Source organism: Cetorhinus maximus, chromosome 12, assembly GCF_964194155.1.
Source record: "Cetorhinus maximus chromosome 12, sCetMax3.hap1.1, whole genome shotgun sequence".
Lineage (NCBI taxonomy): Eukaryota > Metazoa > Chordata > Chondrichthyes > Lamniformes > Cetorhinidae > Cetorhinus > Cetorhinus maximus.
Window position 1 is genome coordinate 31445464 of NC_135890.1, and position 13496 is coordinate 31458959.

The 13496-nt window shown below is 44.2% G+C and overlaps 1 protein-coding gene across 1 annotated transcript in view; it reads left to right on the forward strand.

Annotated features, from left to right (window-relative positions):
- Positions 1-13496, forward strand: part of ttll3 (tubulin tyrosine ligase-like family, member 3) — a 62507-nt gene that overhangs the window by 11600 nt on the left and 37411 nt on the right. The window lies entirely within an intron of this gene.

Sequence of the window (13496 nt, forward strand, 5' to 3'; positions counted from 1 at the left end):
AACATATGTATGGTATGTATTTGGGAGTAGGATGACATGATTCTATTTTGCAGGAAGTTGGTAGATTGTAGGATAGGTTGATGCCCAGCCTCACAGATACTTCAGCTCCCTGCACTTACAGGGAGAGCAGTGCTAAAATCATTCAAGTAGAACCTCTGTCAGACCAAAGCAAGGTCATCTGTGTCAGAGGAGGTGTAACTAGGAGCAATTTCCCCTAGGCTGAGATTATTCTTGACCCTTGCATGATAGAATGACTGTGGCTGCTACACTCAGTTGAAGGTTTTTGCAGGCAGGTGCAAGTATAGTGCCACCTAGACCCTCAAAGGAATGTCTTTCACAATTTATTTTGTAAAGGGGCCAATGGGAAATGTCACATTTCACGATGTTCAACCATTTTGTTGCAGAAGTATCTGGATGTAACTTATATTCATGTTTCTTTTAAGTGAAAATGAGGGTTAACATCGACCTTGCAGACAGAAGGAGAGTTGTATATTCAAGCCAAGCTAAATGGGTCACTCTGTGGAATGCTGTCTGTCCTCAGGTCAGACAATGGGAGGCCATCCAGCCTCATTATGTTTGAATAGCCCTATTCACTTTGAAACTGCATTTTCTAGGTGGCTTCCTATGGGGCTGACAGCCAACTTGATTAGCAGCTCTGTTGGCAGAAAGAAGGCTAGTCATCAAATGTCAAACATCCTGTCCTTCTACAGGGCAAAGAACAGCAGAAGCACATGTTTGCTTTCAATTGGTAAGATCAGTTGACACCAGCATGCGAAAGCCAAGGTTGGTCTGCCTTAAAATGGGAGCTAACTCTGCTCACAGTAAACTTTGGTATACGTCAGGGAAATAGTTGACCAAAAGAAAATGTTGCTTAGTCCACTGGCATGGACACTGTGGGACACTTTTTTGATATGAGGTGGGACTGAAATTAAGTTAAGAGGTGAGATTTGCTGTAATGATTGTTCACTTGTTGACTGTAAAATAAATCAGCTTGAAAATTTGTAACTGACATGCTCACATTTAATGGTTAAGCAACCTGCCTTTTGTAAAATTGGAAAAGAGTATGTGAGGGCAGCTAAAGGATCATGATATCTGGTTCATATAACTAGAATACCATTGTTGCACCTTCTGCTATTGTATAGGTAAAGATGGAGCAGTCTGGTAAACTCCTGATCATTAGCAACACAAGACCCACTTACAGGAATGACTGTTGGCACTGAACCTTGAGAGAATATCTACAATAGACCCAAAACTGTAATGGGCCCTCTTGCAGAATGTTTCTGAAGAACTGACCTCCCGAGTGGTATGGGTGCAATTATGCTGGGATGTTGCTTCTGTGGATCTTACCAATGTGAAGCTGTTATTAACAAAACTAATTCAGTACGAAGTAACTCTTGCAAATTTAACCTGGTTTAGATACCTTCTCAAGTTAAGTAGCATTAGTTGCCCAGGAACCAATCCAAGCATTTTAATTTTACAGTTGACTAAAACTGCCCTGTATCTACTTGTATGAGAGCATGACTTGTATAACAATATCTCTCTGTGACTTGAAGCAGATATCAATGTCATTTGCACATGCTCTTCATTAATTTTTCCAAGTAGAATGAGCATAGACTTGATGAAATGAGGCCAGAAATGAATCAATATAATGCTTTATATCACAATAAAGTGAACATACAAATAGCTGTTTTGATTGAACCAATTCCTTTTCAATCTATACAAGTTATCTTTCAGTAATAATACAAAACAAATAATACACTACATTGCACCATTTCAGTACATCACAGGATGATATAATCGCAGAACTTATGAAATTTTGTAATGTAGGAAATGTTGTAGCCAATTTGCATACAGCAAACTCCCACAATCAGTATTATGATAATGACCAGAGAATCAGTGATGTTGATTGAGGAATACATTTTGGCCAGGACAATGTGGATAACCTCTTTTTTGAAATCGTGCCATGTGATCTTTTACATATGCCCAAGCAAGCAAGTGGGGCCTCAGTCTAACACCTCATCCAAAACTCAGCACCTCCAACAATGCAGAATGCCCTCAGTCCTGCAGCAGAATGTTAATCTTGATTTTTGAATTCAAGCCCAGGATTGGGGCTTGTACCCAGCAACTCAGAGGCAAGAGCAGTACCAAGTGAGCCACAGCTGACACTACTGACGCCAGTCAGATTCAGCACAATCTGTCCTCAGAGGTAATTTGGCCGAACAAAAGACTTAACTTCAGGGCCACTAACCTCTCCAGGAGTGGCCCTCAGCGAAGTCCCAGGAGGATAGGTTGGAGCGAGCTGTGGGGGGGGGAGTTGGGGGCGGGGAAGGGGGAACCAAGGCTCCTGTTGATTCGGGGCCAAACTTCTGCTCCTCAGGCTTCCTGGTTGGTGGCTATTGGGGCTACTGAAGATTTCTGAGCTGGAGAGAAATTTCTAAATGGGAACCACAACTGATGTTAAGCCCCTCATTTTCAAATTCGAAAGGCCTGTTTTCAGTATCCAGCAGGAAACCTGGAAAATGAGCCCTGTGCATTTAGCGAGTGAGCATTGCGTGCAGACTGCTCTCTGCTAACTTATTAGGTTTTCTGCGTGTTTACCACTCAAAAAAGCAGCTGCAATGAATAGTAATATCTACCCTGGATATTCCTAACTGCAAAGCATTCTTTTGTTTCCTTTCACTCTTCAATGCGAGAATATTTACACTTGCAGTTAGAGTGAATGATTAAGAAACAAGGGCATGTTAAGAAAAAAGATAGAAGAAAGGGAAGGTAAATAAATTAGACATTTTTAGTGATGCATTCATATTTAAATGAAAGATGCAGAATGCATTCTGTTGTCATGGATATAATCTGAAGGCACCTTTTCATTGTTTTCTGACATTTTAGTTAAGGAAGATGGGTGTGTATTTGCAATACACAGCTACATGTATAGAGTACAGCCCCTGGCCTTCTGCTATCTGTGTGATATTTAATTTAACAAAAATTAACAATTACCTCAGTTCTTTTCAATCACAAAATGTGAATGGTGCTACAGCAGGCCCTCAAAGTTATAATGTTACAAGCTTTGCCAAGGCTGTACATCTGTTTCTTTTATAATGAAGCCAAATGCTTTTCCTCCCTTTTTGACTGTCACCTGTAGGTAGTTTCTGATGGGCGATTGGTTAAAAGTACTTATTCTTATAGGAACTGGGAGACTTCACTTTAACTTAGCAAAACCAGGAAATATAAGTGCCTTGGATCAGTGGTAATAGTGAAGTGAACTTTAGATTTAAGCTCAGACAGACCACCTGTTACCAACTGTGTCATCTTTGACTATTTTAAGCTTTTGGCAAAAGGGGACACTTAGGGCTGACTTTTCATTCCAGGGTCCTGATTCCAATGCTGGAGTGAATTCCAGATTGGGGACCTGGAGATGTTGGTGATGGGACTCTAGGAGCGATTCTGTAGAAGGTGACCAATTAAGTGGCTTCCTTTGGAAGCTCTATCCAATTAAGGGCAGCGGGCAGGCTCCTGAGGCTGGAGGGCCAATAGGAGGCTCTCCAACACTGAAAGATCGTCAATCACACCATTAGAGGTAGGATATACTGATATAGGTAGGAGAAAGGGTGCCTCAAGCTTGAGGCATCCTCTGAAGAGCATTTACAGATTTATAAATACAAAGGGACCACAGCTGCCAGGCCGTCATTGTACAGGGGTAACTCCTCAACTGGATGGCCAGTGGTTGCAGCTGTGATCCTATGGCTATGCCGGATGAGGGGTTGGAGGTTTACCTTGCATGACAGAGTGCTGGCCCCTCTGTTCTGCTGCAGAAGGCCACCTCCATCCCTCAGCCATGCTCTGGTCTCAGTGGGGGGCCTGAATGCCGATTGCAAAAATCGGCAGAGTGGCCTTAATAGGCCCTTTAGTTGGCTACCCACAATTTGCGAGTGCGTAATCATCACCACCACTCCCAATCCAGCCTATTCTGAAATGGCCCAGAGGCGGGAGCATGCCAGTAAACTGGCACATTGCTCAGGGGTGTGAAATTGTGGCCTCACCCTCCTCCAGTCCCATCTCCACACCCAAATGAAAATTCAGCCATTTGGGCGAGGAACTGAGTCAGGACTGAATGTCTGACGTCTATGTTTAGCCAGTCTTGACAATAGTCTGATTTACAGAGGTAACCTCAGATGTGTAATAATATTCAAGCCTTGAGTTTCATATACAATAAATAACCATCATTTTCATTCCTGCATCACTTGAATCAATGGTTTCTGATAATAGACCTTATGCAGTATATTCATCTTCAAATGTAGTAATTTAAGTTGCAGGATAGTACTACTGTAAAGATTGGTTGTTGTGACTAGACTGTTTTCTGGGTCAATGAATTACCAGAACATTTGGAGATAATCTTCATACGCCACAGCATTTTTAAAAAATGAGTCAAATGTACAAAGCTTGTGCACATTTGCTAATCATTCTCTAGCTGTTCAATGTTTGCTTGATATTACACAGCTTGCTTATGCATAATTTTGGAATGCCTTTTTATAGAAACCAGAAGTCATCAACCTTTGTATAAATTTCTTGGAATAATCCTTTCCGTAGCTATAGCAACATTTTCATTCAAAGGCACAGTTTGGCATTCTCATCACTTTCAGTCCTTAGTTTTCATTTGACCTTGTTTTGCTTGAAGTATTTTAAAATGGTAGTCTGAAGTAGTAATGGCATCCTTTTGAAAAATTGACAGCAGATGAATAACCAGCTTAATGAAGAATATGAGTTCATTTTGACGGTTTTTTTATTGCTTAAATTAAAGAAGATGCTTTCTGCGTGGACTTTAATGTAAAAGATTTATCCCTTCAAGTGTCTCATGGACTAAAGTTTGCAACTGGCATATGCCAGAGGAGAATTATCTTTTACTGAAAAGCAGCCCTAGACCTCTTCAGGCTGATATTTGTAGGGAATTAATCTGCTCCACTGATGCCAGCCTCCAGTTTTGTCAATAGCCAGGCTTTCCAGTTGGCATTGGAGTTTGCTTCTGGCAAGGCTGGGCACCCTTGGGCACCAACCAAAACTTCCTAAAGCAGGACAAAGGAAATGTATTGGTTTCTCAGTTTATTTTCCTTTCCAAGTTGCAGACCATCAGTCACATAATATAAAACAATCAAATAATGATACAGGCACCATTCAAAGCAAAGTACATGAAAAAAAAAACAAATCTACAGTGTGCTATATAAAATGTACTACTGTGTACATGTTTATGAATGTTCATTATGTTTACAGAGATATATTTCTGTATATAAAGAGTACTACATCAATGTAAGTTGTATTATAAATTATAAATGCTATTGTTCTTAAATATTCCTGCTGCCCTGAAAAATGTTTGTATGGCTATATTGAGTTGAGTATTTTAACTCTTTAAGTACTATTTATAGGGCATAGCAGACAGGTAGGGAGAATGGGAGAGAGGGAAGGAGGAGCTAAGAGTGCTGAGGGAGGGCACTAGCATCTGAAAGGTGAGAGTAGAAGGGATAAGGGAGAAGAGAAAGGACACCTGGGGTAGGTTAGTGGGAGGGGGAGGGGGGTGAAGGGAGAAGGAAGGGGAGGTTGGATAAGGGGACAGGAATGATAAAAGGTGGAGTGGAGTTGTTCCTTCCTAACATTAAATGTGACATGCTAAGAATAAATTTCAAATGTTCATTTGTAAATAATATATATTAATGTTTCTATTAACATACTTTAATTATAATTTATTTGGAGTTTCATTTTATTTATTTTTTATTTGTTCATGGGATGAAGGCATCGCTAGCAAGGCCAGCATTGAAAGCCATCCCTAATTGCTGTTGAGAAGTTGGTGGTAAGCCACCTTCTTGAACCTTTGCAGTTCATGTGGCATAAGTACACCAACAGTGCTGTTAGACAGGAAGTTCCAGGATTTCCACCCAACAATAGTGAAGGAACGGGGATATAGTTCCAAGTCAGGATGGTGTGTGACTTGGAGGAGAACCTGGTGTGGTGTTTCCATGCATCTTCTGCCTTTGTCCTTCTTGGTTGTAGAGGTTGCGGGTTTAGAAAGTGTTGCCAAAGGAGCCTTGGTGAGTTGTTGCAGTAAATCTTGTAGATGGTACACACTGCTGCCACTGTGCGTCAGTGGTGGAGGAAATGAATGTTTAGCATGGTGGATGGGGTTCTGTAATCAAACGGACTGCTTTGTCCTGGATGGTGTTGAACTTCTTGAATGTTGTTGGAGTTGCACTCATCTAGGCAAGTGAGGAGTCTTCCATCACACTCCTGACTTGTGCCTTGTAGATGTTGGGCAGACTTTGTGGAGTCAGGAAGTGAGTTATTTGCTGCAGAATTCCCAGCCTCTGACCGTGGTTGGACAAAGGCTGCACTGATGCCTGGAGCTGAGAGGTCCTGGTAGAACCCAAATATAGGGAGATGACATCTACGTATTGACTACAGTTGGAGTGTGGCAGGAACAGGGACAGGAAGGGCAACATTCAGAGATGGTCCTAAGATTGAGGTCTATGGTTTGAGTGAGCTAGCATGTCGGGAGGTGCAAATGATGTTGTTGTAGAAATAATAATTTTTTTAAAGGTATTTACAGGACAGGAGAGCAGGGAGGTGATGTGTAAATTAAAAACAAACAGATACCAGTTTTAAATTGACAGCCATTTCTGGCCACCAGCAAGATGAGGAATGGTGACTGGAAGCCTCAAGTGGAAAGACAAAGGGCAGCACCATCTGGAGCAGCTAACCAATTTTATGTTTTATAGGGACAAGGGAAGCGGGTGGTTAAAAATAGAGCCTGAAAATGAAAAATATTATTGCGTATTGAAATTAAAGCTAAAACTAATCTTAAGAACTTAGTTGAAGGGAAGGCAGGATGGACGATGCAGTCTGTGAACCCTTTCCAGATAGCCAGAGGTTTGAAGCTTTTAAAGCACCATATTGAAGTGTACAGCTGGCAACTGCTCATTTAATCATGGAAAATCTAATCGAAGAGCCATGGAGATGGCAATGCGCAAATGAGGAGTGCACAACAAATTTTATATATTACAAATTGATCCTCCATGGCATTGCACGCTGGAGTCAAGTATTAAGGATTAGAGGATGAAGATAATTGACTGGACCAAGATGGGCAAGGAAGGAATCATGGAATCATATGAGGATACAAGGAGGGGTCAGTTTTTTAATTGGATTATTCCTTCTTTCTAAAGAGTGTCCATTACATTATTTGATATACCAGAGAATAGATGTTTTTCTAAGAGCTAGTCAGTTTTACATGCAGTGAAAATTGATTAACTTGGTTTGTGCTTCTACATGTGCACCAGGATGTTGCAGTAAATGGTGTGTTTTTATAATGATATAAAGGCACCAATCACTCATAGGGGATCGGGTAAGTACATTGTGGGTTCATTTATGTTGTTGGAATTGCACTCATCTAGGCAAATGAGGACAGATATACATGGGTTTAAAGTTTGAAGGCATCAGAGCTGTACTATGTTCTGCTCACAGGCAAAAGTTAAACTGAGACTGGATCACATGACATACTTCCCTTCTAGTGATGTCATGTTACTATTCCTTAAAGGCATATTACAACATTCCCCTTTCTTTGTAAAGATACTTTCCCCCCTTCCAAAGAAGTATAACTATTTACAATACTTGTCATGTTTAGTTATCATTACATAAGTGTATAAAACCGATGAATCTGTGAGTCTCTAAAGCATAAAGGTAATCTGCAGGTCCACTCAGATCTTGTAATGGTAACCTTGTTTGGAGGTTTCTTTCATTCTTGGATGTTGTTCCTGGTTGCATTTGGAATCTTGTCCTAGATGCAATAGGACTGTACGATAGTTGAGGATCTGGAATGGATCTGATTTGTCCTTGGTTACACCTCATTGTTACACCTTTGTATGCAATGCCTTCATAGGACCTTGGTTCAGAGCAAATCCTTGTCACCTCAGCTGCTTGCTACACACCTTCTGTGGGGGCAAACCTGGAGGCAAACCTGTTGTCCCAACTGTGAACATGGCAATTCTGTACCTGCACTTTTATTGCACACATTGGTCATCTTTACTTGCAGTTTTAAAAGTTGCTCTCTAAGTTTTAGGAGAGTAGTATGGGTAAAAGTCAGTAGATTGATACACACTGGTCTGCCAAACATGAGATCTGCTGATGATAGAATAGTTGCACTTGAAGCCGTTGCTCTCAGATGTAACATTGCAATGTGATCTTGCTTGGTCTGTCTAAATTTGAAAATTAGGGATTTCACTGTGTGAATCATTCATTAAGCTAGGTCCTTAGATCTAGGTTAATGGGGAGAAGAAGTAGTGTGTTCGATATTCCACTTCTCACACATATCCTGAAATGGCTTACCAATAAATTGCGGACCGTTATCCATAATGATCTCTCTAGGTGCACAAAATAAACTGAAAATAGCACTTGGAGTGTATGTGACAGTTGTGCTTGATGTATTGTGGAATTGTTGAATAATGTGGTACTTGGTAAAGGCGTCGGTGATGACTATGAAGTCATTGTCATCAACACGAAAGAGGTCGAATATGGTTTTGGACCAAGTGTGAGTAGGAATTTCATGGAATCAATGATGCTTTGTGCTGACTTGGCACATGCTCTTGACATACCTCACCCTTCTTGACGACGACTTCAATATCATTGTTCGTACCTGGCTAATAAAATGTCTACTTCTGAATGAATTTTGCTATTTTTCTAATTGTGCTTTATGAGCAGGTTTAGGAAGTGAGTAATTAGCTAGGACATGTGGCAAAACCACAGAACTTGGATGTGTTTTACTGACAAGAATATGCAGATATTTTGTCTTTGTCCTTTTTAAGATTCGGATTAAGTAGAAAACAGGATGTGGTAGTCCTGAGCATTTCTTGGTATTGATGATGAAACCAACTGCAAGTGCAACTGAACTCAACTCACTGGCCCTGTGGCATGATGCATTGTCGAAGCAAGGCGACGCCTCAAAGGGGAAAAGGACCTTGGGAGATGCACAGGGCCGGGTTGCTGATCCGCCCACACACCTACATTGGCAAGACAAGTAGAGTCAATAATGAAATATTAAGTGAAAATATATAACTAATTTAAAACAAAAACAGTGGAACCATAGCTTTGTGATGCTTCCACAGTATTAGTGCCATTGCCTGGATTTTCTTCGCTCGAATGTTACCAAATTCCAGAGGGACACGGCTGAATAATAGAGGTAAATGGGGCACATTTTGGATGGTTTCCAATACTCTGCACCACTGGGGTATTTCTTACCCTATGAGTGTAATCTTCCACTCTGAAACCTAAGCTCAGCGACAGGTGCGGATGTGGAAGTGATTCTTGCTGGGGGGAGGGCGATCTTGCGCTGTTCAGCTCATTACTTATTCATCCGTGTAGAGCACAGTTAATCTTGTGGCGGGGTTGGGCAGGAATTCGCCATCCCCGCCATTGCCCCATGGGGTCAAAGGTCCAGGCGCCACATCGAAAGGGCACCCAGACGGCCATTTGCTCACTGCAGGCCAGGTGCTCCGGATCTGTGTGAACAAACATGTCTAAGAGAAGACAGCAACCTGTGGCCTCATGGTTCAGTGAAGCCTCCCTGCGGATTCTCTCCCGGGCTGTCCAGGAAAGGCAGGAGCTCTCGTTTCCCCAGGATGTCAACAGGAGGCCCTACCGTCTGACCATGGCAGCCTGGACGGAGGTCACAGTGGAGGTTAGGGCCCATGGGATCCAGTGCAGAGATGCTAAGCAGTGCAAGAAGAGAATGAATAATCTCCTGCTCTCCACCTAGGTAAGTGCACTGTCTACTCACTGCAAACTGGTACCCTCATAAGGATATCAGGCAGTTTACATGTGCGAGCACACAGGGATGCCACACACGACCAGCAGATGGGAAATTTACACTGAATGTGTGCCAGTTACTCTATGCTCTCAATTTCATGGCATTTGCAGGACTAACGGCTTCTTAATCACTTACTAGGGAGGTCAGCGGCTGCCATAGACATCCATGCTCCGGAACTGCTCATGCAACCATTGGCATGGCAATCAATCCTTCTTTCTTTCTGCAAGCTTTGGTGGGCCAAGACCGAAGTGGGTATGGTTGTTATTAAAGTCCTGACCCAGTATGAGGAGATGGCCACCGAGCTAGCCGGGTGGAGCAGGACCATGACTGTGCTGAGGGTGAGATAGTAGCCCCCCCCCCCACCCCGCCCCCCGCAGGAAGCCAGTGAAGATGCCCCCAGTCAGTAGCTGTCGGCTGCGAGTGTGAGATAGCATTAATTAACGAGGCTTTGTCAATCACTAAATCTTTCTTTTCTCTATTCCAGGTACCAGCAAGAAACAGGGAGAGGACTGCAACCCGAATCACCTACAGACCCAGTCCCAAACCCACCTCTCAGAATCCTCAGAGGGTGCACCATCACAGCAGTCACTTGTGCAACCAGCGCAGATACAGTCACCTCAGTGGATCCAAGTTCTGGAGTAAGCTTGGGGTCACAATCTAGTGAGCACATCACTGACACGGGTCCACAGCTGGCGGAGACAGTGACAGCCAAGGTCTCTGACACTCAGAGGACTGCTGGTGACTAGGCCCCTACTGACCTCAAGCAAATGTTGAGTCTTTGGACCCGGCCCTAAGAGACCTGTTGGAGGTGCAGAGTCAGGCAGGGGAACATCAGGCAGAGTTGCCAGAGACCATGACTGGACCGAAGGCTGGAGGAGTCCGTCCACATTATGTCTGCTGTCATGGCTCCTGCATGCGAGCTCTTGGCTGCCTCCATGGAAAGGTTGACAGCCGCCTTGGAGACCCACGCCCAGCAGAACGCACAGTGGCTGTCAGATATGTGCTTGAAGTTGCGCTGCATCGCTCTCGGCATTGGTCCACCAGGTGCCCCTTCTCTTCAAGGGGTCAGGGAGGTGTCATCGGGCACCCATAAGGAGGAGGAGCACCAGCAAGGCACGCTGGAGGCTTCAGCCCAGGATACTCCAAGGATGCCCTGCTGCTTCATCTCCCCTCTGCCAGTGACCCCATCACCTCCAGCAGGTCAGCCTGGGGAGGGTGCACCTGCACCTGAGCAGGAGACCCTTAGCAGACCAGGGCCCTTAAGGTCAGGCCACCAGAGGATGCCTGCCAAGGTCATCACAGTCAATAGGGCATAGCAGTCAGCAGGGTGCCTCCAACTCAACTGCGAATGTCAGACCTGCAGTTAGATGTAGCAGTAGGAAAATAAAAAATAAAAAGTATTGAAGGTACACAGATGGCATGTGTTTGCACTCATTGTATATCATTTGGATAGTTGTAAATATGTGTCCACTTTCACTGTTTCAAAGTCTCCTGGATTCCATCTTGCCGCTAATTGCTTCAAAGGTCATAGGCATCTAAGGCTCTGGACTATGGGCCCCCTCAGAGCCAATCAGGAACTCCCTGGCCACTGCTCATGCAAGCCATTACTTGCATCTTACCATGTTCTGACCTCTGAAAACGTGCTCATCGAGGTTATTACATCTCTTGCTGCTGTTGCCTTGATATCAGATGTGGGTGGATGCCATGAGTACTCGAGGGGAGTTAAACCTGCTTTGTGAGTGGCAAGGAACACTGTAGATGCAGTTTCAGGGCTGAGAGACTGAAGCTCTTCATTGTCTTCTTAACAATCGAAAACCAGAGGCTGCCTTACGTGTCTGAAGGAAGCTGTGGTGGGCAAGTTCAATGTTAATGTCCTTCCTTGGTAATTTGTCATTTTGATCAAACATGCAGGTGAAGGCAGCAAGAAAGGAGGCAACGGACACAGTAATATTGACTGTAAGAGGGATTTGAGTGTAGGACTTAAGAGGTGTGTGTGCAGTTGCCTAAAGCCTTTGTCAGACCCCACGTGGAGATTTGTGTGTCTTGTTTGGCTCTTTATTGAGGGTGGCGGTAGACCTCACATAAAGGGTTTTCAACCGAAGTGCATTGGACATCACTGAAGTACCAGGGTTTAAGTGCATGTGGTGAGAGAGAGTAGAATGGGCCTGTGTGCTGGACCGTGCTGAGGACTGTGAGACTATCCATGTGAAGCATCAGCAGCTCTAACCCTCTGCTGGGTCCACGCAGGAAAGAAGTTTACCTTGACTGGGATGTCCACAATGACGGGGCCTCGCACTAATGCTAAACTAATCTAGGACAGAGACTTGTAGGGGTCTCTGCGATTGGAGAGTCCGAGTGGTTTCACCTCAGCAACCCATAGTGCAGGTGAATCAGTCTCAGTGAGAGGATTACAAAGTTACCTCAAAACTTCCCAGCATGATAAAGATGTCAAGGTTTATGATGAGCGAGTGGCAATCGGTGGGGTGGTGGCAAGAACGTGATTATCGCTCATCAATCTGCATGGAGAGCGATCTGGAGGGGACAAATGGTTTTCTCATGCTGCTCCTCCCTGTGGACCCATCCATCTGTCTGCCAGGTCAGCCCCCTTTTGGGAGCAGGTGTCAGGGTGACATGAGTGCAACCCTGTCGAGGTTAGATTCGATATTGCTTCCAAGCTGCCAAACACACGGACTTCATGAGGGCGTGGGTGAAATCACAATTTTACTTACAGGTGCCTGAGGTCACTGGAGAATGAAGTGCTGTGCAGGTTCTAATGTGCACATTTAGCACCAGGGCTCTGCATTTTAGAATAGTTTGATGCATGCAAATGATCAGACTAACAGCAGGGCAGACGGTAACAAGTGCAGTTTAATTCAGCTATCATAAATCAAGTTATTCAGAGAAAAATGATGTTTGTGACAAAAAGTTCCTTCCAGCCAGTGAGGATAGAAAACCAAAAAGTTCAACAAATGTGACAGCAGCTTACTCTGCCTGGAATCTGGTAGCTGTCAGATTGGCACGGGCCTGTCTGCCACATCATGCCTGTGGCCTCTGCATGTGGCTCGGTGACATCCTCGTCAATTCCATCCCCTTCACTGGCCTCCTTGTCGGAGGAGACATCTCAGTCCTCCATGTCTCCCTCAGCCAAGACATCTCCATTTTTGTAGCGCTAGGTTGTGCAGGGCACAGTGGACAACAATGATCCTGGCCACTGCCTGTGGTGAGTATTGGAGAGCCTGGCCTAAGCAGTTCAAACATCTGAACCTCATCTTTTTGAGGGCTATCGTGGACTGGTCGGGGCATGTACATCATTATAGCTCTCCTCAGCGGCACTCTGCAGATGGCAAACTGACATCATCAGTCAGGTATTTTAGGAGTATCCCTTGTCCCCGATAAGCCAGCCCTGCAATCGCTGAAGCCTTTCAAAAACTTGCGGTACCTGGGAGTGGTTCAGAATGTAGGCATCGTGAGAGCTCCCTGGGAACCGAGCACAAACATGCAGGATTTGCCACCTGTGATCACACATCAGCTGCACGTTCAAAGAGTGGAATTCTTTTCTATTGATGAACGTGACCAGGGAGCTCTCAAGGCCACATGTCAATTGCACTTGTGGGAAGTATGAGATTGCTGCAAATCCCAACGCTCTTGAAGCCTGGCT